Source organism: Urocampus carinirostris, chromosome 18 (assembly GCF_059441175.1).
Source record: "Urocampus carinirostris isolate Australia breed hairy pipefish chromosome 18, RoL_Ucar_1.0, whole genome shotgun sequence".
Classification (NCBI taxonomy): domain Eukaryota; kingdom Metazoa; phylum Chordata; class Actinopteri; order Syngnathiformes; family Syngnathidae; genus Urocampus; species Urocampus carinirostris.
This window is the reverse complement of record NC_142366.1, coordinates 20,574,764-20,600,976: the sequence shown is the minus strand read 5'-3', so window position 1 is coordinate 20,600,976 and position 26,213 is coordinate 20,574,764. Positions and strand designations below refer to the sequence as shown.

General features: G+C 38.2%; 1 protein-coding gene across 3 annotated transcripts in view; it reads right to left on the bottom strand.

The window, feature by feature from the left end:
* Positions 1–26,213, bottom strand: part of zfhx4 (zinc finger homeobox 4) — a 227,581-nt gene that overhangs the window by 156,581 nt on the left and 44,787 nt on the right. Inside the window, exon 1 of one of the 3 annotated variants that reach the window (XM_088321851.1) lies at positions 1,155–1,282. The exons of 1 other annotated variant lie outside the window; for it this stretch is intronic. The gene's annotated coding sequence lies outside the window, so the exon portion shown is untranslated. Of the gene's footprint in view, positions 1–1,039; positions 1,283–26,213 lie in introns of those variants that run through there. One more of the 3 variants, XM_088321849.1, reaches the window with a different exon arrangement.

Sequence of the window (26,213 nt, the reverse complement as noted above, 5' to 3'; positions counted from 1 at the left end):
CGTCATTAAATAGCGCGTATCTGTAAAAAAATCACGCCGACTTTCTCTATACGCTTGCGGACGAGCGGGTTATTTCCAATCCTGCATTCATAATTCATAAATTATCCACAAACGCCGTTCGAATTAAACCCCAGAGCGCAAGTCGTCAAATTATTTTATTTCGAATACAATTGATTCAATTTGTATTCATTTGCAAAAATAAAAACACAATTTCCATCATTAATAAGCTTCTTATAATAAATAATCCGATGTGCTAAACATGAAATTACGATTTGTATAATAACATTGGATTGATGGAAATAAATGCGTAAAACTTAAACATAAGGCTGTATGATTGGTCTTGATATTTGTGCATGGAGACACAGCGCCTTTTTAATATTGGAGAGGACAAAACAATGATTGCTCAATATTCGTACGTCCATGACAAAACTACACTCTTGCATAAACACACCTTGAAAATACACACACACAAAACGCTGCTGACCCACCAGAATCCGTCCAAAACACACCCCAAAAAAGCCAAAAGCTTTGACCCAAAACTTGCTTTTGACCCACTAGCCGAGTCTCACACCGTGCACAAATCAGTACCAAATGTAAAACATATTTTTAAAAAGTGCACCAAATCATGTATATTTGTTTTTTCATTAGTCACAAAAATATTCAAAGGACAGCACAAACAACCAGCACAAGATCTGAAACCTACATGGAGGTAAGGAAAAACTCCAAAACCCCAGGATGAGGAAAACGAAGAACATAAAGACGTATCCAAAATTCACCCATATAAATAATTCCTATTAAAATCAAACCATAGTGAAAAAGTTGCAATCGAAATCAAAAGCAGGAAAAAAAAATCCAAATTCTTAAAATGTCTCACAAACGAGAAAAAACTAAAAATACAAAACCCGAACTAAAAACAAATGCATCTCTTCTTTAAACGTCAACTCCGTTCTCTCGCGCAGCTTTCACCCTCGAGCCACCAGACAGTGCTACATAAAATATGCATTCTCTTAAGAAAAACTTCAAATGAATATTTTCTTACCTGGATTCAAATGAGCCATCAAAAAGATCACAAAAAACACTGCGCACGCGAGGATAAACGGAGAAGTGTTGATGGGGGGGTGCAGAAGAAAAAAAAAAGTGAAAATTCTCAGTACCTTTGGTATAAAGCATTCCGTTCTGTTTGCTCGCCGGCGATCCGATAATAGCATATGGAAAGTGTTGTTGAAAATGTGCGCATTTGCCACATTGTCATGGAGCGCGCGGAGGAGCAGTGATGCGCCGCTCCAGTGCGGGAAATGAGTCTCGGATTGGACGCCTCGCTTGCAGACTTAGCACACTTTAATTTAATATTCTGCAATCACACACACTAGTGATGGCATATAATTCAAGGAGAAATTCACCGGGAGATGCTTTGTGTGCGTGCGTGCTTGCGCGCGCGCGTGCAATTTTACACCACTTTATTTGATTAAAGCAGAACAAAATGTGTGTGTGTTTTATTTTCCAAACTGATGTGTCCAATTAATATTCCTACATTTTAATTTCCTATCATAAAAAAACATATTTTAAATGCAAACAAACCCAAACAGGGGCGCGTTTGCGCGTCATGTCACACTGGAATCGGTTCTAACACAAAATCGAGACCCATAAACGCTTGTTTGTAAAACACTGAACCCAAAATCGATGTATTGGGACATTTCAATCGATTATATAAACGAAAATCCATACGCAACATGAGACCGGTATCAACCCACCCTTCCGCTCCACTTTGAGAGAGACTCAGAGAGAGGAAGGGATGAGGGGGAGAAAGGGTCGGGGGACGTGTAGTGTCTGCATTGAAAACAAAGGGTACTATATCTCAGACCTTTGCCTTTCGATTTTAGACCACAATGTAACCAAAAAGCACCCCCCCTAAATCCTAAACCCCAATTTGTTATGATGGGCACCCAAAACTTGACTCAACCTCCCTTTAATTCTCTTAATTGGCAAAATGATCCCCTAAAATAATGCATATTTGAATAACCTAAGATACATTTTAGGAACCCCTTCCTTTAAAATATACACACAAACCCAAAGAACAAACCCTTTCTACAGGCTCAAGATTTTGTTTAACGAATAAAAGTTCTGTCGAAACCTTTTTACATTTATTTTTTTAATAAAATCTGCAGCCAAATAATAATAATAATAATAAGCAGGGAGACTGTTTCGCCAGAACAAAATGTACGCTCCGTGAAGTAGCGAAATCGTGAAAAGTAAACCGTGGTGTGTATATATAAAATTATATATATATATATTATACATACTCTATTAAACATTGATATTAAAGAAAAAACATTTTAAAGGCCCAAACATTCATTGTGTAAATAAAACTACTCCTTACTGTACATTTTTTTCACATATTTATCAACTACTACTCTCTTAGGGACGTTTTAGCCTCTCAGAATGCGGAGAATGATAAAAAATTGTGATGTAGCCAGACCGTAGAAGGGGGATTCATTCATATTATATACATATATATATATATATATATATATATATATATATATATATATATATATATATATATATATATATATATATATATATATATATATAATAATTCAATTATATAATATGTAACGTTTTTTGACCCCGGAGCTGAATCTGAGGCAAGATCTTTCTTTTTATTTGCTTTGGAAAACAAAAGAAAACAAACACACACAAACAAATTAATATCAGAATTGAATTAAAATTATATGTTAGGTCACAGTCACAAAACATCCAAGAAATAATACATTTAGCTTATTACTGTCCTAGGTCCCCTTATTTTTAAGGGACTGTGCGGCTATAATCGCTCTCACAATAATGCAACCTCGGGTAACCTTAAAAGGGATACTGTGAGCCCCCCTTTTTTATTTTATTTTTTTACTGGTGGGTTTGGGGGGGATTTGATGTTGGAAGTATTTCCAGATGCCTGCTGATAGTGCACCACACTGATGACAACAATTAACAGAGGAAAATACCCCAATCAAAAAAGGGGAGAAGAGGGGGTATGCTGGATTACGTTGCATTTTAGGGGTCAAGGGGATTCTCCACCATCCCCCCAGAATATAAATATATCCACCCCTTCCTATGCTCCTTTTGTTTTCAAATATTACATGTCTTTTATTTAAGTTTTAATGAAAGGATGGGTTCGGGGTACACTCATATATGCTAATGGTGAATTTTCATAAAATGCATGAAATTGTAATATGATACTGAGATGTTGGATTTGAGAAGGGGTGGGGTGGTCATAAAATGAGGTGCCAGTCATGTCAAATTTACATGGGACCGCAGCTGTTTAGGCTCTGCAGAAAGAAGAGGGATTTCTTCTTATTTTTGGGAGGGGACTCTTGTCCAGCTCTTTTTTTTTGTTTAAAGTAAATCAATGGCCGCCATGTCGGCGCAGCATGCTTCGGAAGAAGGCGTTAGGGTGTCTAGGTAGATGTCGCCCCCTGCTAACCCCCCGTCAATGGTTTTTCTGCTGCCTCCCCTTTTCTGATGGGAATTGTGTCTCTCCTTCGAGAACCGTTGCTTTCAGCTAGGTTTACTGAAAAGAGCCGGTTCTTCTGGCTTCCAACAGGCTCTTCAGATTTTTAAAAAATGTATTACTAATAATTATGAAATATTAGGCACAAAATTGATTAATTTTGAAAATGTATTATGCTGCTATATTTTAATAGCCATTATTGTTTCAACACACAACAAACTTTTACTTAAAATAAAGTTTCAAACAAAAAAGAGATAACACAAGTCAAATAAAGCAGTCACAATTGCCTTTTTGAAAGACGATGTGAGAAAAAGAGAGAGGGAGCAAAAAAGAAAGAGGTTCAGAGAAAAGGAAAAAACTGAATGAGAGAAGAACAAGGTCGAAAGCAAAAAAGAGAAACAAAGAAGGACAGTGAAAGAAATATAAAGACACAAAAATGGATGGAGAGAGAATGAGTGAAATAGAGTACCCAAGAGAAAAAAGAAAGAGGGAGAAAAAATGAAAGGGAAAGAGGGAAATTGAGACAAATAAAGAGGGAGAGAGACAATAAGTTTGAATGACAGGACAATGATGATAAAAGAGAAAGGGAGAGAGGAAGAGAGGAAAAAAGAGAAAAAATGAGAGGGACAAAGAAGGGCCGATAAAGAAAGAGAAAGACAGTAAGAGAAAGACAGATAAACTGAAAACAAGTGGGAAAGAGAGAATAAGAAATTAAAAGAGAGTATAAATTCAGGCGAGAAAAAGCAAAGAGAAATATAAAAAGAGAAATAGAGGGGAAACAGAAAGTAAGAGAGGGGAATAGAGAAGAGAGGTAGAGAGAGAGAGAGAGAGAAATGTAACAATTAAAAGGAGACAACAGAGAGATAAAAAGTGAGTGTGAAAGAAAAAGAAAGAAAGTTGGAGAGAGAGAGAGAGAAAGAGAGGAAGGAAAAAAAGTGAGAGAAAGAGTGAGGGAAAGAGAGATAAATAGTCAGAGAGGGAAAAAGGAGATAGAGACAGAAAGAGGGAAGAATGTGAGATGAAAAGAGAGAACAGTAGACATATGTAGAAAGAAGAGAAAGTGAGCAACAGAGAGAAAAGAAAAATTGAAGAAGAAGAGAAAGAAAGAGAAACATAGAAAAAGGAGAAAAATGAGTGATTGGGAGCAAGAACGTGAGGATAGTGTGCTTTTAGAAGGAGCTTACTGATCCCCACTTCAAAGAGCCGGCCCATGGAGCCGTGTCACTCACAAACGACTCATCACTACTCCCCTCGACAATAGGAAGACCCAGGGCGACGATTCCTTTTTGAGCTTCACCCCACCCTCTTCCCACTTGGCCCTTTTGCTCCTGCCATCTTTTTCATTGTTGATCCCTTTTTAATAGACACGCGTCCGGTCACTGTCCTCCATAGATGGAGTAGGGGGAGCAGGAAGGGGGTTGGGAGACCAGAAAAAAAAAATGAACCCCCTGGACCCCCACCCCGACACTCACATCCACTTCCACGCGAATCCTATTGATTAGCACTCAGGCACAGGCACTTATAGAGCGGTAACACGGCAGCCAACACACGATATACTTCCACAAATATATTCAGAAATGAAAAGCAGGAAACGAGACCATTCTTGTCGAATCGGAGAAGAGAGCGAGGGCCGGCCCGGCCTTTTCGGAAGTAAGACTCTATATGTTGTCACACGGCTTATTAGAGTGCTTCCTTGGTGAAAAGGAGCAAGTTTGAACATGTCAATTTGGAGGTCCGAGAGGTCCTTTTAGATCTCAAGCTCTCTCTGGGGGACCGTCACCCCGGCACTTTTTTCAGCCCATCATCCATTCATCCATGCGCCCCCTCCCCAGTCCCCCACTCACACTTTCACTGTCTCCCTTAACACTCAATGGGGCATCCCGACACTTTAGATAACCTGGTCCGGAACAATAACTGGTCCGATTTACTGAAAATGTGCACCCTGAAATAGAAACCTTCATTATTCTTCCATTTCCTATTCTAATTTTCGGTTTAAAACATTCCCATTTTGGGATTTGGACTCATGACCAATCATTTCTATCCATATCCAAACTCCATCACGTTTACTACTCCAGATCCCCCCAAACTCATTAAACGTAAACATCTGCTGCTATGAATTGAATAATAAATAGATGGGATTTTAACGAGTCATGTATCAGTTTTTGTGATTAATTATGAGGTAATTTAATAGCATCTTTGTTTGTATATTTAAATATATGTTTTTAAATATAGATTTAAATTATATTACACAAAATCAAAGCATATGATCTTGCGTGTGTGTGCAGTGCTGAAACAACATTCACTGTAATAGAAAAAGGGAACCATTTTTAGCTTTACCACATTGATGTTTCCACACGCACCCAAAAAAAAATACAATATTCCACTGACAAATAATTGTGTGCTTTTTATATATTCATTTTTAACTAGAAATAGAAGTTAAAATATCGCAATTCTGTGAAGTAACGTGTTTTTCATAAAAGTAGAATGTGTGTATCATTTTTTTTTCTTATTTTACAAGAAACAAAGGTGAAATTAATCATTCTTTTTGTCATGTCCTGCATGGTTGTCATGGTGCCCAGCTGGCCCCTGACCTGCATTTTCCTGATTACTCCTATGGGTACTTAAACGTGCCTTTTGGAACTGCCCTTTGCCAGATCATTGTTTACCCTTGTTGAAAACCTGTTCATGCCTGTTTGATACCTGTTATTTCTTGTTGTGCTTGTTGGACTTTGTTGCACTTCGGTGTAACATTCTGAGAGATTCCTGCAAGTTCTGTTTAATCCCGTTAAATGCCTATTATGTAGTTTTGACTGCATTTGAGCCTGTTTTGTTTTTGGTCCGTTTGTGTGTTGGACAACTTTTCTTTCTCAATTAAAGTGACAGATCGTCTACGCAAATAAGTTCCGACTTCCGGATTCCCGGTCGGTTTCATGACACTTTTAATTTATTTATCTCGCTTTTTTGATATGTGTTATTTTATTTGTGTTTTGAAATTAGTAAAATGAATGACTAAAAAAATGAACGTTTATCATTTTTAAATTAATCTAATTTAATATATGGAATTGGGGGTTTGGTCACCTAATGACTCCCAACACATGAGTTGGGTTGAGCGAGGGGGCTGGGAATCCCCTCCTCTGTAATTTCCTAGAAAGAGTCTGAAATGCAATAAAAATAAGTCTGCATCAGGGTCTAATGTTTTTATTTTTGGGACATTACAAACAATCATTAATTATATAAAGGCTGATTAAAAAAGGGAATATTTTAATAAGGTGCATATATTTTATCAAAGGTGGATAAACATACAAGTTTAAAACTCTTAACAGGAAATTTAATTCACTCACTTTCACATCACTAATACACCTAACAGTGTGATTATCTAATCCAACAGTTAGCCATTTGTTTCATTAGCTTTAGCGATCGGACCTTTTCCTCGGTGAAAAAAATAAACAAAATCCATTTGGGGGGAAAAAAGAAGCAGGGAAACATGGCGGAACCGAGTCCTCAACACACACGCCAAAGCAAACCTTGTTATGTGTTCAATTGGGTTTGAAACGCGGACATTTTCCCTTTGTTGCATAACCGATTTCTCCTTGCAATTAAACGCTATTCCTCCGAAGCAAAATGTCACAACTGTCGCACACAGCGCCGTTCAACAGTGATTTGTTCTGAGCGCGATGTGTCTTTCTCCGAGCAGTGCGGTTTATTTTAAATGTCTGACCTCGATTCTTGCCAGGTTTACAAAGGGGGGCTGGACAACAACCCAATAATATCGAATTCATTTTGTTCATAATCAGTCTGAGTTGAGAATGAAGGGTTCTTTTGCAGCTAGCTTGTAAACAATTATGTCTGTTTATTCTGTTATCATTCTATCTTATTTTTCTCTTTATTACGTGTTGGTCATGGAGTGCCATGTCTAATCTCCATTTATGTCAACCTCAGCCCATTCCTCCTCTTATTAATCAATGCAATTTCCCATGTTAAGTTCTCATAAACCTTACAAACACAAAACATTACCTGTTTACTCACTGCAAGACTATGTAGAACAAAATCAAAGAAAATTAGTGTAAACAAGTTTATTTTATCTAATAAACAAACACAAACAAATCTTTCTGGGTTCTTACCTCACTTGTAATAAGTTCAGTTCTGATTCAAAATAATCACACACAAAAGAGACTCAAATAATTTTGATATATGGATGATTATTTCACACAAATATTTTTTGCCCAGCCATTTATTGTGATTCCAAGATGGCTGCTCACCTGTCAAGGTACCCGGTCATTGATAGGTTTAAAGTTGAGTAGCCGCAACAAATAAGGAGAGAAGACATGAATGAATTTTAAACTTGCAAGGAGAACTGAGGAATATATTCAATCTCCTGGGTTACAAAAATCAGATGCACCCAAAAAGGTGCAGAATCAAAGAACAGAAACATTATTGGACAATAATGACAATGATGTAATCTATAAGTGGTCAAAATATGGCACACAAGCCACTGGCAGCCAAACGGGGTCTTTAATTCGGCCCTCCGAACGAAAATAGAAAAAAATACGTTGACAATGAATATAGTAGTAATTATTCACAAGAAAAAACGTTTTTTTTTGTTGTTATTATTCCTTAGTGTGTCTCTTAAAAAGTAATTCTACAGAAATACGACAAAAATACTCCAAAATCACTACAAAACTAAATGTCAAACTTAAACGCTTGAAAAACAAGGCTCTAAAATATTCTTTAATTATTTTGGTTTGATTTTGAAAAGAAAAAGGAAACACTACAAAATACTACTACAGAAATACTGTAAAATAAAACTACAGTAATACTACAAAAATACTCCAGATACTAAAAAAATCCTACTATGAAAATAATACAAAAATATTGCAACAGAAATACTGCCACAGAAATATGACAAAAACTACTGTAGCAATACTACAAAAATAATACATGAATACTGTAAAACTAAATATAAAACTAAATAAACTAAATAACAAACTATGTGCTTGAAAAACAAGGCTCTAAAATATTCTTTCATTATTTTGGTTTGATTCTGAAAAGAAAAAAATACACTCCAAAATACTACTACAGAAAAAAAATAAAACCACAGTAATACTACAAAAATACTCTAGATTCTAAACCATTCCTACTAAGAAAATAATACAAAAATATTGCAACAGAAATACTTAATAAATACTGCCACAGAAATATGACAAAAAACTACTGTAGCGATACTACAAAAATAATACATGAATACTATAAAACTAAATATATAACTTAAGTGCTTGAAAAACAAGGCCCTAAGTTTACTTTCATTATTTTGGTTTGATTCTGAAAAGAAAAAGGAAACAACTAGAAAATACTACCACAGAAACACAAAAAACTAAAGAAATACCACAAAAATACTCCAGATACAAAAAAAATCCTACTATGAAAATAATACAAAAATATTGCAACAGAAATACTTCTACAGAAATATGACAAAAACTACAGTAGTGATACCAAAAAAATACTACACGAAAACTATAAAACTAAATATCAAACTTAAAAAGGAAACACTATAAAATACTACTACAGAAATACCGAAAAATAAAAAAATACAGTAATACTAACAAATACTCCAGATGCTAAAAAAAGCCTACTTTGAAAATAATACAATATTATTGCAACAGAAATACTTCATAAATACTGCTACAGAAATATGACAAAAACTACCACAGCGATACTACAAAAATACTACACGAATACTATAAAACCAAATATCAAACATAAGTGTTTGAAAAACAAGGCTTTAAAATATTCTTTCAATATTTCGGTTTGATTATGAAAATAAATATTCCCATTATGAAAATAATCCATAAATACTGCTACAAAAATATGACAAAAACTACCACAATGATACTACAAAAATAAATATTAAATTAAGTGCTTTAAAACAGGGACCTAATATATAATTTTAATTTAATTCTGAGCATTTAAAACTAATTTAAAGAATTTATAAAAAGAAATAGGACAGGTAGATGTCTGCCTGTATATTTAATCGTAAAGGCAAATGAGAAATATTGGAAAGGTCTCCAGTCCTGGGCCAGCGGCCCAATTTTTGAACCCGATGCGGCCTGCGTCTCCAGAAGTTTGCCCACCCCAGTGTCACGGGACCGGACCAGATCGGAGGCAGGAGGCAGGAAGGATGAACTCAATCTCGTAACGACCAGTTACTTTTATTTAGCAAAATAAAAGTTGTCCAACACTCAAGGACAAAACAAAACAAAAACAGGCTTACAGGCAAACAGGAACTCAGACCAGAAATACTCACAAAACAGGCTTTTACTCAGAACAGGCAAACACAGGTTTCCTCACGTCAAACAGAACAGATTAATGCAGAACAGAAAACGCAATGAACCAGCAACCGGCAATACCCAAAACCCCCCTTAGAAAGCACATACTCAAATTAGGCGATCTGCTACAGCCGGTGCCCAGGGGGCGGGGCCAGCCGGTCGCCACGGCGACCATGCTGGACATGACACCCAGTGCATATTAGAATAGAATAGAATAGAATAGAGGGCAGCACGGCGGCGCAGTGGTTAGCGCTTGTGCGGCACAGTTCATGTCATGGGAACCTGTCGTGGGTTCAAATCCAGCTCCACACTTCCTGTGCGGAGTTTGTATGTTCTCCCCGTGCTTGCGTGGGTTTCCTCCGGGCACTCCGGTTTCCTCCCACGTTCCAAAAACATGCATTTCAGGTGAATTGGCCGGTCCAAATTGTCCATAGGTGTGAATGAGCGAATGAGTTGTCTGTCCCTGTGTGCCCTGTGATTGGCTGGCAACCAGTTCAGGGTGTCCCCTGCCCACTGGAGATGGCTGGGATGTGCTCCAGCCCCCTGCGACCCTAATGAAGATAAGCCGTACGGCTAATGAAATGAGATGAGAATAGAATAGAATATACCTTTATTGTCATTGTCACAAAATGGGTTAACATATTGTGACAACGAAATTGGGCATGACACTCCAGTTTCACACATTCACAGTGAGGTAGAAAAAAAAACAAGAAGATAAAGGAACAGAGAAGATAAGGTTATAAAACAAGGAGGATTAGGTTATAGTTATAATTTACACAATTATTTACACAAGAAATGTCGGCATGTAGGATGTTACATACAGTTTGGTATCGTAAGGGTTCGTGCAATATGCATTCGGTGCAGAAATAGTCATCATAGTGCAAAAAAATAGTCAACATATGTATTTGGTGCAAAAAAAACCTACGTCATCTGTTTTTCAGGCGTCTAGTATTCAAATCCAAATCCACTTATCAATCACCTTTGCCGACAGAACATGGCCTCAAAGTCAAACTTAGGTTTGCCGGTTCAACTCCCTTCCACCAACCCCGCTGCTCTCTCTCTTTCTCGGTCCCTCTCTCACATCAGAAGCGTTGAAACACACCCCAGGGCCAAATAGCACTGAACAACCCCTCTGAGCCAGAGGGAAGCCAGAAAAAAAAATAGAAACTGGAATCCGTTTGCCCTGATATTTCACCAGCGCCAGCCAGGAGCGTGGGGAGAGAGGGGGGGTTGTTGGTGGGGGAAAGATGGGATGGATGGGAAAACGACAAACCAGGGCTGCATTTATTTGGGGAGTGTGTTTGAGTGCCACACTGCAGGCTGTGGAATGGTCTGCAGAAGTGTGAGGTGTCGCCGTTAAGTGGGAAAGTGCATGCACGGAGAGCGTGGCGGACGACTTTTTAGAAAAAAAAAAAGAAAAAGAAAAGTGGAGGTGGTTGTTGTTGGGGGGAGATGGAAGGATTGGTCATGCGCAAGGTAAGAAAGAGGCTTTGTTTGATTGTATGTGGGAGGAAGGGGGTGAGGGGAGAGGAAGGGGTGAGAGGGAGGTGGCTGGAGCTGTTGTCTGTGGGGTTATTATTATTGCAAGGCAATCTGTGAGTGTGTGTGTGTGAGAGGGAACCGGTTTACGTGGACGGTATGTGTGAGAGAAGGCGAGATGAGGCGATATGAGATTCAGCGACGGGGTCGTTATATATATTATTTTCCATGTCACCGGGCTAAAAGGAAGCTCCAAGTCACACACTTCCTGTCCCGGTTGCTTTGCATTGTTCGGTGCTAATCGGATAAGCATACCTGTCAACCTGTAGGTTTTTGCCGTACAAAGTACGTTTATTGTGCATTTTAAGATGTGTACGACGTACGAGAAAATCTGTACGGAAAAACGCAAATTTTTCAATGATGGGTACCATCCGGTATACACCGACTATCACGAAACGGCAAATCAATCAACTCAAACGAGTTCGCCGCGGTAGCCCCTATCTCGGTATGGCTTTTTTTGTTTGCAAACGAAGCGAGCTGTTTGATGCTACTGTGTCTGCCGCCTGGGGATTCCCCGTCATGCATCATTCCGTGGTAGTTGTGTAGTGAAAGGAAGTCCGTCTCTTTTTAGAGAACCGGCTTTTTCGGCTCAACTCATTAAAGAGAGACGGCTCTCAAACGGCTCACTTGATGTGATGCATTATATTATGACTTATTATGTTGTATAAAGAAGTTAAGAAAAAAAAGGAAGTATAAAAGGAGAACATGAAAAAAGACGGGTTTGTGGTTATCCCTTTAATCAGTATATAACCAATAATAATTTTATGCAGAAAAATTCCACTTAATTATATTTGCATGTACTTTATCCTTCCACAGCAGGGTGTCAAACTCATTTTAACTTTGGGGCCACACGACAGAACAAACATTCTGTCGGGGGCCGGACTAGTAGATTAAAGAGAAAGAAAAAGAGAGATAAAGAAGTAAGAGAAAGAGGGTGGGTACAGGAGAGCGGACGGGACAAAGATAGAAAAAGAGAGAGAGGGAGGGAGCGTGAGAAACAAAAGATAAAAAGTCGTGAGAGAGTAAAAGAAAGGGAGAGGAAGACAGAAAACCAAATATAAATAGAAAGACAGAAGGAGAGAAAAGAGAAAAGAAAGCTACAAAAGGTATGAAGAGAGAAAGAGAAAAGAGGGAAAAGAAAAAAGGAAGTTAGAGCAAAAGAGGTTAAAAGACACAGAGAGACAGAGACAGAGTGGTAGAAAAGGGGAGAGAGAGAGAGAGAGAGAGAGAGAGAGAGAGAGGGAGAGACAGAAAGAGAAAAAGACAGAGAGAGACAGAGAGAGGGAGAGCCAGAAGGAGAAAGAGACAGAGAGAGACAGAGAGAGAGAGAGAGAGAGAGAGAGAGAGAGAGAGAGAGACAGAAAGAGACAGAGAGAGACAGAGAGAGAGGGAGAGACAGAAGGAGAAAGAGACAGAGAGAGAGAGAGAGAGAGAGAAAGAGAGAGAGAGAGAGAGAGGGGGAGAGAGAGAGACAGGGAGACAGAGAGACAGAGAGAAATAAATAAGTACAAGTACAATGTCTTTGTGAGAGGCACTTGGCTTTGGCAACATCAAGTTGACATATTTCACCTGCAGCTTGTTTTTCTCTTACGCTTGTGTTGTCTCGCGGGCCGCCTGTTTGACACCTGTGTTCTACAGTGAACGTCCAAGCTACTTAATTTTTGAACTTTTTTTTATAGTAAACCTCATTCATGTCGAGCAACTCAGTATCTCACAACAAAACGTTAATTAACAATATATATGATATAACGAAACACATGTACAATACAACATGTTAAACTACATAAATAAAATGGAAAAATGCAAAAATGGAGTCGAACAAGACAAATCATCATTTTTCCAATTAAAAATCTCCTTTTCTGTTGGGAGTTACTTCGGAGTACTTCGGAGTTTTACTCCTTAGCAACATAGAGCAAAGAAGAACTGAACTCATATTCGGAAATCCAATAAAAAAAATATTTTTTATATTGACTTTGTAGAATTTAAAGATTCAAGCACAAGGAAAAACGTTAAAATGATGAAAAAATAAATTTAATAACAATCTATCATTATATTGATACATGATAGGTTTATTCTGTTTTTAATATGGGAAAAACTGCTTAGGGATTTCATAGAATGCCTGTTGGTTACTGATAGTGATTTATGTGAAAAGCCTTAGAACACAAACTATCATATAAACGTGTACTTTTGTAAATACTCTGTGGTTGAGAAAAATGTTTTTTGTTTTATATAATATGTGTCACGGTTGCCCATTGCCCTCAATCGGCCCTGCCCATTTGGCACTAGCTGTGGCTCGTTGCCTTATTGGCTTCCCTCCTATTTAAGCTCACTGCTCTCACTCACCCTTTGTCAGTCCGTCAACTCACCTCTGCACCCGCAAGATGTGTGTTTTGACTCTGTCCGGTATCCTGCTTGTGTATCCTGTCCGGTTTCGATCCCGTTTATCTCGCCCTGTCTGATATCTGACTCCAGTCTCCAGTATCGTTTTCGATCCCGTCTGTCTCATTCTGTCCGATAACTTGCGCCAGTCTCCAGTATCCGGTATCGATCTTGTCTGTCTCGTCCTGTCTGATATCTGTCTCCAGTCTCCAAGATCCAGTATCGCTCCCGCCTTTCTCGTCCTGTCTGATATCCGACTCTAGTCTCCAGTTTCTAGTATAGATCCTATCTGTCCTGTCCTGTATCTGTTCGTGTGTCTGGTATCGATCCTGTCTGTCCCGTCCTGTCCGGTATCAACCCCGTCCAACCGGTATCTGGTATCGATCCAGTTTGTCCCGTCCTGTACGGTATCGACCCCGTCTGTCCGGTATCTACTTGTGTATCTAGTATAGATCTGGTCGGCCTCTGGCTTCCTTTTTTTCCACGCCAGACTTTTGTCTTACTTCTTACGCCCAGTGATCGCCGAATCACTCCTGTTCGGGTTCTGACAATATGAGCTTCACTTGGTTGGAATTGAAATCTTTCTGCTCACTGTACTCTGAAAACTTCTCAAAGACTAGGCAAAAAAGGAAGGAAAGTTGTGTGTTTTGGTGATTTTGAGTTTTCATGGTTTGTTTATTTCCTTGTGCTTCTTAGCGACTTGAAATGTATCGTCTTTTAAAGAAATAAGATTGTATAGCACTCCAGTGAGTTATTTTGATTACTATTGCACACTGTTATTTGCTGTTTTGACTATTATGTCTTCACATCATTGTCATTATTGACCAATCACGTTGCTGTTCTTTGATAGCCACACTTTCTAGGGCAGATCTGCGTTCGTTACTTAGGATATGGAATATAAAGAAAGGGCTTTGGGATTGGGGTTCTAGAACGGGTTGGAATTCCTTACTGGAGGGCTTCTCTCCCTGTCCTCCTTGCAAGTTGAAAATCCATTGATGGATTTTCTCATTAGTCTGAGTCTTTACTAAAGTTTCAATTTGTGAATAAATAGGAAATAAATGCATGTATTTAATGTACAAGACCTTATTTTTTTTTTAATAATTGTCTCAATTTTTAGATGCTTTTTTTGCAGTATGGAGTTGCACACACACTGTGAAAGGTCAAGATGATTTGCAAGTAATATAAGTATTAAAAATATATTAAATTAACATGCAATAAGATTCGCACCTCAAAGTCCATTTAAAAGTCGATTTAATGATTATGAAAAAGTAGAAATAAAACAAAGTTAATGATATGGTAAATTAAGAATGATATTGAAATATTTGATGATCGACTTATTGATATTCTTATTTTGTGCTTTGGAATGTTTTTATTGTATTTGAGTTTTTTTCAATGCAAGCCTTTTCCCCTATTTTGCTATATTACCCCCCCCCCCCTCTCTCTTCCTGTTTTAATTGTTTTTTTTGCTCCTTCTTTTTTCTAAATTTTGATTTCATTCTCTCTATTTATTTTTCCCTCTTCCATTGTTGTTCTCTGTTTCTCTGTCTCTCTCTATTTGTGTCTCTCTCTCTCTCTCTTCCTCTTTTCATTCTCTTGATTTTGTTCTCTCTCTTTCTCTGTTGTTTTCAGTTTCTCTATATGTCTCTCAAACTCTGTCTCCTTTTTTTCTCTCTCCTTCTTTGTCTTTCTCACTTGCTCTCTCTATCTTAGTTTCTATTTGTCTTGCTTTCTCTTTGTTTTTGTTCTCACTCTCTATTTCTCTGACTTTCTCACCCTATTTTTTTTTCTCTCCCTCTCTCATATATATATATATATATATATATAGGCATGTAGATATATATTTATATATATAATGTATATATTTATGTATATGTACGAAATATATATCGTTTTTTTTCTTAAACATTTAACTTAACTTATTTTAGTGAGGTTGCAGCTTTACTCAGCAAAAATTCAAAACAGGAGGAAAAAAAATGAACAAAAAACTATCAAAATGTATAGTTATGAAAAAATACAATACCATACATTGGCAAAATGCCAAATATTTTACCCGTAAATCATCACATTTTTGATATGATCTTTTATCTTTATGCTGTTTTTTTCGATCGATATTTCTTGTGATGTCAACATAGCATGCATGACCTTGAGCAAAGTACTAAAAGAAAGCACTTTTTGTCGACTTTTGGGACATTTTACCCAATTTAATAGGGAGGCAGTTAATGGCGTTTTTTTGACGGCACAGCCATCAATCAAAAGGTGTCAGGCGACTGCTGAATCTGGGCTATGCTTCTCTTTACAGATGACTGATTAGCAAGCCAAAATCACCAGATCCATCTTCTGACGGTCACTTTTATTACAGTCATCTTTAAAGTGACAGCAACCTTGTTTCAAAACAATTGCTGTCATATATATATATATATATATATTGTTGTCACGGGCCAGGGTAGGAAACAGGAAAAAGAACCCAATAGCGTAACATACTCACAATTTATTGGGGAGAGGAGGAGGGCGCGCACACTCTATCCAGGGATTGATGGTCGCAGAAGTGGATAGAAAACCAAACAAAAGATAAGTGGTCAAAAACAAACCGATCAGGCCAAAAATAAAACGGGATCCAACACAGGCAGATTCACAGAACTAGGCATATAACACAGAGTTTAACAGAAGTCTTGCAGAAGTCTCACAGAAGTATCACAGAAGTTTCACAAACACTCTGACAAACTAACGGCTCACAGGAGCGTGTTTAAGTACTGCCAAGGAGCAATCAGTCAGTGCGTCTCAGCCGGTGTCCATGGGCGGGGCCAATCGGGTGCCGTGGCAACCGCGACAGAATCCGGCGCCACCCGGCTGGGACCAACTGGGCGCCATGGCAACCGTGACAATTGTACATATTTTATATATATATATATATATAATATATTGTATATTGTATATATTGTATATATTTTATATACATACATATATACATATATATATATATATACATATATTTATATATATATATATATATATATATATATATATATATATATATATATATATATATATATATATATATATATATAACGGATATATATATCTCACTGCACGTCAGTGGTATGATTCCTTGAGGTAGCAATTTTATTCCAATAAGTCGTGTCATTTGTGACACCCTTAATCACAAGGAGTCTCGAAGGGCTGCACAGACCACATGATTATTGCAAACCACAGACTATTATTACATCCCCTGATCTAAAACCTACATGATGGCAAGGTAAGACTCAAAAACCTCAACAGGAGAAAAATAAGAATTCTGAATAGATAAATAGATTAAATTCTCAGTAACAACTGTCAAACTGAGTGCAGCGCAGTTTTACAAATGCCGTATACTAGCATACACAAAAAAACACTTCCCTGGTGCATGATTGAAAAATGAGCGCATTGCTGGGTCACAGCTGCATTTACGCAGCGGTATTCGAAGAAACAGATGAGCGGGTCGGACAAGCGGTAAAATATGTAATGACACGTTGCAATAAAAGGGGGGGAGCCTATCACTTGCGGTTAAGAATGACTTTCAAAGCTTGTCAGTCACATATGTCTTCCTTTCCCAAGTTGCGTTCAAAATAAATCACAGCTTCGAATAACGATTGTGAAATCGTTCAAAATGGCAGCCGTCACCTAACTGTGTGCAAACACGAGGGCCGGCCACTCTTACAGAGATCTCCTGTGTCCTTGCATGGAAATATGCTAATCGCGAGCGACATCAATCTGAAAAACATCACGCCGGGTAACATGTGTCCAAGATTACATTTACAAGCTCTTGAGCAGGAAGGGACGGAACCGCACACCCCTGCACCCATTTGCTGGGAAAGTGGGTCAGGTGAGGCGGGCAAATATAATTCAGAGAAAAACTGTCATTTCCAATGCCCTCACATACAACAACAAAGTGCTAGTCCTAAAAATGATGGCCTCAACTTTAAATATGGTCCTATTGTCAACACACATAGTTATGATTCTCTTCCCATCCTTTTTAGTTTATTTTTCTTAGAAAAATGAGTCACTCTTCTTATGTCTGCAATGTGCATTATTCTCAGACCAATGACCGCAACCTTTTCTGTACCATGGAGTTTAATGTTTTTCGCTGCCTGGCCCATTACTAATGATAACAACAATAATAATGATAATAAATCTAAATCCACTGTTTAATGACTAGACCACCAAGGATCTGGATAACAAAAGTCAAGTCAAGTCAAGTCATTTTTATTTGTATAGGCTTTAATCACAAAGAGTCTCAAAGGGCTGCACAGGTTATTACACGGACTATTTTTCATACTATTATTACACCATCCCCTGATCTGGAACCAACACGAGGGCAAGGAAAAACACAAAAACCTCAACATGAAGAAAATGAAGCAACCCTGAGAGGGGACCGCACAAGTGGCATCCCCCTTTCAGGATTACCAGACAGCAAAGGATGTTGCAATCACAAATAATACAGAGATATTGTCCACGAAAAGTATAAGTTATTCATATGCTATAGAGTAGAAGTGTGTTTTAAGCTTAGATTTAAACATTTCCACTGAGGTTGCAAAAGAAAAGCCATTGGATTTGATCCCCTCGTCACACTATGTTTACTCACGGTACTACGTTGTACAACGTTATTTTGGCAGAACTTTTTCCCATATTGCTCCATTGCAACATTGTACAACAAGGCACTCTGAGTAAAAATAGTGTGAAAATGAGATAAAACCCAATTCCTTTTCCTATGTTACCTTCTATCCTAATGGTCTAGTAATAAGGATTCAGTGCTCTCACCACCGCGACCCAGGTTCGATTCCCTTTGCATTCAATGCCGAGCAATCCGGAGTATGGTATCGATCTAATACAAATAAAGTAATATTGATCAATACCGATCTGATATCGGTTACTGTTTTCTTAGAAATGTCCTGATCTTTAAATAATTGAACCCTCCACCCTTGAGTTATTTCAGAAACAGACTAAACACAGGAGAATAATTTTAGGCACTAAAACGATGAATTATTTTATGAAAAAGAAAACAATATAACTAGCATAATTAATGCATATTTCTAATACATGTATTTTAGGACAAATGGCAAGAGAGTCAAACCAAAAAAACAGGAATTTGAAAAAAATACAAATACTGTATAACAATGACAATTGGAAAACTGAAGTTTAGAGCAGATATAGTATAATGTGGTAATTTTTTTTCTTCCAAAAAACAGGATGACCAGCAAAACCAAAACCACTTTAAATACTAATGTACTTGCATATAGGTGACCCCTTATAACCATTTTAAGATATACACATAATAAAAGAAGTTCGTACCTAAAATATTACTAAAGCATGTACGTAAACAACGCTAATTACTTAATTGTGTGGATAATAAAGATCAATACACTGGAAAAAAGGCTAGAAATACCATATTTTTAAAACATTTACTATACCTTCTAGCACTGCTTCTATGGCAGAAACTCATTTCTTATTTCTTATTTCGCAATTATTTCCTTCTGTTTCCAGTTTTCCTTCCTCTTATCACTAACTTTCTTGGGACCCATTATTATGGGCAGGAAAAGGAAATAAAACCAACAAAATCACAATAGAATGAGTTGTGGGTCCCTTTTGAACACCATTGTGACAGGGACAATTAACGGAACAGGAAGAGATATTTTCGCCATCTACTGTAAACTTTTTCTTAGCATTATTTTATTCACGGCAAAGGTCTGCGACCCTCAGAAAAAGGGTCTGCTAGTCGCTTTCAGGTCCCACCAACTAGTTAAGAAACACTATTCTTGGTAACAAAATCCACATCTCACTTATTGTGCGCTGTATCTGCGTTTGGCCATGCTCAACAAGTGTAAACAGACTTTTTCTGTGGTGTGAAATGGCGAGGGTCATCTCGCATTTGCAGGACATTATCGCCATCCACTGTCAATTAATATAATCAACCATTTTGTTCTTTTTTTAGCATTATTTTGCCAAGACAAAAGCCAGCAACCCACTGAAAAAAGGTCCGCGACCCACGTTTGGGTCCGACCCTCTGGTTGAGGAACAAAGCCTCAGACTACAATCCGTGGCATACTTAACCTGAACATCAGAGTCACTTCAGCGTGTTTAAAATCGGTCTCGCGCAAAGCAATTTGGTTATGGTCGTAAGACAAATGCGTTTTTGTGGGGGCAGATAGCCGAAGCACACAGGAAATCATAGTAATGGCGCTAGCAGCTGTTGCCGGCTAAGTGAACACATACGACTGGAGATTTGGTGGATCAGTCCTCCCCAAAGCTCAGGATCAAGTGTGTGAATTTGTGTGGGTGTGACGGCAATGCCGAGCTGGAAACGACCTAATATGCACCCTTGGCACCTTCTGACTCAACAACACTTTCATTGTTTCATATCATTTCCATGTATTAGCTGTCAATGATGGTTCAGTTCAAACGACTTTTACGTCTGATGCCTTCAATGGAAATAAATGAGATGAATACTCTCCCTCCCCCCCGAAAAACTAATAAACAGCATTTTTTCTCAAACTAGCTGTTTCTCTCAGATGGCAAGAGCCAGTCCCAGCCAATGTTTACCATTTTGGCTCAATTGTAAAGGTGTTCAGAAAATTTAGTTCACGAGGTTCAAAGGCAAAGTATTTATCAAAAGTAAGTCATGTTTATTTGTATATACCTTAATCACAGGAAGTCTCAAAGGACTGAACATACCACAGACCATTGGAAACACTGGACTATTATGACACCATTCCCTGATCTAAAAACTACATGAGGGCAAGGAAAAACTCAAAAACCTCAACATGAGAAAAATTAAGAAACCTTGAGAAGGGACCGCACATGAGGTCATCCCCCTTCCAGCATGACCAGGCTGCAATGGATGTTGTAATAACAATTAATACACAGATATCATCAACAGGAAGTATAGGTCATTCATAATTCATGTGTTTGTTACCTCCCATCTCGATTACCGAAACATACTACTCTCTGGTCTCCCCAAGAACAAAATCAAGAGCCTTCAGATGGTACAAAATGATGCACCGAGGCTTTAAACCAAGACAAGAAAGTTTGATCCCATTACCCCGATTTTGGCTGACTTGAATTAGCTCCCTGTTAGCTTAAGATGTGGTGTTAAGGTTCTGTTGGTAGTATACAAAATCATGCATGGACTTTAATTTTGCCCTATGTTCCGGTCCGGAGCCTTTGCTCTGAAAATGCTGGTGATACTAGTGATCCCAGGAGCCAAGAAGAGATCCGCATGTTTGAGAGCATTCTCCATTCGGGCCCCGGTTCTGTGGGATGATCTGGCGACTGAGATTTAATCTGCAACCTCAGTGCAATTGTTTAAATCTAGGCTTAAAACACACTTCTATTCTATAGCATACGAATAACCTATATTTTATGTTGACAATATCTGTGTATTATTTGTTATTGCAACATCCGTTGTAGCCTGGTCATCCTGGAAGGGGGATGACATCATTTGTGGTCCCTTTACAGGGTTCCTTCATTTTTCTCAGGATGAGGTTTTTGAGTTTTTCCTTGCCCTCATGTAGGTTTTAGATCAGGGGTGTAATAATAGTCTCCCGTTTGCAATGGTCTGTGGTATACAAATAAACATGACTTGACTTGACATAAATTTTAATGTCCGCATTGTTTGGGCAGCATGGGACGAATTTTAGCAATGTTGCGAAGATGGAAAAAAGCTTTTCCAGTAATATTCTTAACGTGCGTTTGGAAGGATAGATTGGGGAAAAAAGTAAGTTTCTAGCTTTTACTAATTTTTATTTAACAACAGTTGAAAATTGATAAGTTTCCTGAAAAATCTTCGTTTCCAAAAACTTTTTTTGAGAAAAACAGCTTTTTGTTAAAGGATGTGTTTGGAGCAGAGATTTAACAATGGTGCTATTATTATTATTTTTTTTTTTGCATTTATGATACCACTTTGCTTGCAGAATACCATTTTATTGCGAGAATACTGAACTGATGCTTGAACTATGCATGAACGATGCATGAACTTTTGGTCACCATGGCGGTCACGGTCAAGCGGGCAACTGCTTTCCTGCGGACCTCACCCCTCTCTGACAAGGCGATGATGAAAGGACTTTGTCATCTTATTCTTTTTTTTTTAAGAATAATCTCCGTTGAGGAGACAAAACTGCGGATTACTATTTTTCCATATTTTCTCTATTCTCACCGCCCTGCTTCCTTACGTCTACTTGCTACGTGGGGCAGCCCACACACACTCTCATTTGTCGGATAAAGGAAGCAATACTAGTTAGTAGGGGCTCCTTCTATGTGTGGACAAAGATCTGCTGAATACACCCATGCCATCTAATGATGTTTTATTATATTGAAATCATTAACAGAGGCTTGATACTTACTGATGAGGAGCGCCAAACCCTCCATGATAGTTGATTATTCAGTTTATTATTGTTTTCTTATCCAATATTATTTATTTTTATATGTATACCCTTAACTGTGGCATATTATTTTTTGGTGAATTTTCTTGCACGTATTTGGATGGCACTTTTTGTGTTTTTTATGAGGTTGTCTGTTGTTTTTGTTTCACAGTTTTGGAAATAAGTGATAAACAAAAGCCTTACAGTGAAAATCATGTAAACATTAAAGTCTAACGCCCAATCAGATGCAACCATGTTTCGCGAAAGATAATATAATGCCTGCTTTGGAACGGGATTGTGCAGTAATAATAATAATTATATTATTTTTAATTCAACATGGTTTATTTGTATATGCTCTTTACATACTATTCTCTACTTATTTTACCATTTCATTTTAATTTGTGCGCAATCAGGTTTCCTTTGTGCATTTGACATGTTAAAATGATACATCCTCTCCAGGGTTGGGTAGGGTTACTTTAACTGGATTACTTTCAATTACTTGTGGATTACTCCCATACCAAATATACTAATAAAAGACAAAATAAACTAAATATGAATAAAATGAATAAATTTTGTGCAGGCTTGGGGAGTAACGGAACACATGGAACGGCATAAATGATGTTGGCAAGCTGTTTGGATTTATTTTCATTTTGTTTCTGTCGCATTTTATGTTAGTTTTGCCGGAGATCAAAGAGATCAAAGCCAGGAGAGAAAGCTTACCACATGTTGTGAGTCATCATTTAATTCATATTTAGTTTCTTTTGTCTTTTATTAGCATATATATTGGTATTGGAGTAATCCAAAAGTAATTGAAAGTAATCCAGTTAAAGTAACCCTACCCAACCCTGGTCCTCTCCTCTGTCCTCTCTCTCCTCTCTCTCCACTCTCCACTCTCCACTCTCTTTTCTTTCTTCTCTTTCTTCTCTCTCTTATTTCTCTTCTCTCTCTTCTGTCCTCCTCCTGTCTCTCCTCTCTCTCCTTTCTCTTCTCCTCTCTCTTCTTTCTGTTCTCTCTCCTCTTTCTTTTCTCTTCTCTCTCTTTTCTCTCTTTGCTCTCTTCTCTCTCTTCACTCTCCTCTCTCTCTTCTCTCCACTCTTCTCTCTCGTCTCTCCTCTCTCTATCCTTTCTCTTCTTTCTCTTCTCTCTCTTCTCTTCTCTCTCCTCTTCTCTCTCCTCTCTTTTCTTTCTCTTCTCCTCTCTCCTCTTTCTCTTCTCTCTTCTCTCTCCTCTGTCCTTTCTTCTCTTTCCTCTTTTCTCTCTTCTCTCTTCTCTCTTCTCTCTTCTCCCTTCTCTCTTCTGTCTTCTCTCTTCTCTCTTCTCTCTTCTCTCTTCTCTCTTCTCTTCTCTCCTCTTCTAACAATTCTAGTTTTTATGGATGAGGATGTCTGATAGGGACCCTTTTTGTAGTTGCCTTTGACCTAAGTTAACACATTGCCATACTGTTTATTTTTATATATATTTTTTGTCTCCTCACCACTTTGCAATGCCACCTGGTTGCGGTGAAAGGCAAGTCTGCACTTTGAAAGCAGTCAGAGTCAAGGCTGAGTATGAGGAGGTCAGACAGAGGTAAGTCTAAATAAAGTCTCCGGCTGAAACGCTTTGCAATCTTCGACTAAACGTATCGATCCAGTCAACGTTGCGCTCAGGGGAGGGAAAGTTGCAGTTTGCAGCTTGTAAGCGCATGGCGTCTCGTGGCATGCGCTTCCTTTGCCACAGTTATGCACTATAATTACATTAGACGTATGACCTCTGGTGAGAGAGTGGGGAGCTGGAACATTTTTTGAGTGCAAAAAAAAACATCTTAATTTGAGTCCTTTTTCAAACAAGAGAGGAGAGACGTGTTAGCCTGAACCCTGCCCTGTTTATTTGTGTTTTAATATTTTACTTTGTTTTTTTTGCAAAATTTCTAAAAATCAAAGTATACGTTTCAAAATGTACCGTAGATTCCGGACTATAGAGCGCACCTGATTATAAGCCGCACCCACCGCATTTAAAGAGGAAAACCGATTTTGTACTTACACAAGCTGCACCTGTATATAAGCCGCATGCGCCCACATTAAAAACTGTACACACAAAATTAACCCAAACCCGACTTTGAGTCCATGATTGAAACTGAACGTCCTTCATTAAAATACACTGTCCAAAAATCACAGCCGGCAAAATGAACGGAAAATGATACCGGTACTTAAGGTTTGATGCAGACCTGCAGAGTCCGGGTCCCGTTGAAAGTAATCCAAGGAAAAACGTGTATATTTCCAAAGGTAAGGGTGAAAAAAATATATATCCACTATTGTCCGCCGCGTCCACAAACAGGTCTCACCTTTACCCCACTTCCCGTCACCCCGCGTTTGTTCCGCCCCTTCTTTTTCATTCGCCCGTACAAAACATATTAGAATAAGTGTCTAAAATAAATACAGAAAAATACATTACAAAAATATACAGTTGCAAATACATATTATACATGGTGACCCATATTTACTAGGAAAGACGGTACACTGAGAGAGTTTTCAAAGCTTTAATAATAATAATATAACTTTCATCCCAAACGGTGCCTGTGACAGGGCAGTTAATGGTAGCAACACGCTAGCAACACGCTCGCAACACAGTAAACGGGTCTGTTAAAAAAACATACCGTGCTTGTAAAAATCACGGTAAACCGTCCTCATCTTCCTGCTTAGAACTGAAGCCATCAAAGTCGTTTTCCTCAAAGTCAGAAAGAAACTTCGTCATATAGACGTCGTCCCACGCTCCCGCAGCCTCACTCGTGCTGTCACTGTTGCTGGAACTCTCATCCACTCCTGATTCTGCGCCCTCCTCTCCGTCTGCTCGATTGATTTTAGCTTGAAAGCTACGTCATGTGCCTTTCTTTTTGCATTTTGCATGATGAGGGTATGTTTACGCTAATTTAATTTATGCACAAGCCAAGAGGTTGCAGTCTTCCTCGGCGCATATATTCCACCGGTCTAAATCATACCTTTTGTACTCGAGCACCTCTGGCGGCCGTTAGAAAAATTACATATATTGGCCGCATCACTGAATAAGCCGCAGGGTTGAAAGTTTGGGAAAAAAGTAGCGGCTAATAGTCCGGAATTTAAGCTACTTGTAAAGCTGGCAATAAATTGTCACTGAAATTGCTGGATAAAAACGTTATATGTACAATGAAAGAATTAAAACAAAAAACAAACTGCTATTTCGACATCCAACAACCCGGAACACCAAATGCACGAATAATCTTAATGGTTAAACTAAAATCAAAAACTAAATAATTAAAGAAACAATAATAAGTTAATTTCGGTAATAACTCTATTACTATTAATTTTGTGTTTCCAAACAGCAGCCAAATTTGGTAAAAATCAGTGACAAGCAGTCAGGGGAGGCATGCGAGGCTGTGCCCACCTTATCGTTGAAATATAAAATTAAAACTATATATTAGAAGAGGTATATTTATTGTAAGTTCTTTTTGGGATTTTCCTTTTCAAAATAGCAGAGTTTTTACACAGTTTTCTTGCCTTATAGCAGGGAGCAATAATGAAACCAATGATTCTGCTTTGGTGCCTAACAGCCTTTAACATTAGTGATAACATCAGCAAGCTAACAGCATGTCAAGCCATCCGGTAATTTTATTCACATTGCGTGGATTTTTTTTCATAATTGAGGATTACCTATCTAATGATTCTCTTATTCAAACTGAGCAGTATGTAACGTACTACTGTATTGAGCATCTGCAGATGCAAAGAGAGGCACTAATCCTCTTCCCTCATGAATCCAAGTATTCTGATTTGGCACACACCTTAGCCCCAAACACTAAGATTAGTCAAGTGATCTAGTCATTTTTTTCTTTTTGTGTCACGGTTGCCGTGGCCCGCGATTGGCCCCGCCCGTGTGGCGCCAGCTGCGACAGATTGGCTTTTCGTCTATTTAAGCTTAGTGCTCTCACTCTTCCTTTGTTGGTTCGTCAACGAACCTCTGCCCCGCAAGACGTGGGTTTTGACTCGGTCCTATTTCCTGTCCGGTATTGTTCCTGATTATGTTGTCCTGTATAATATCAGTGTTCAGTTTCGTTCCCGTCTAGTTTGT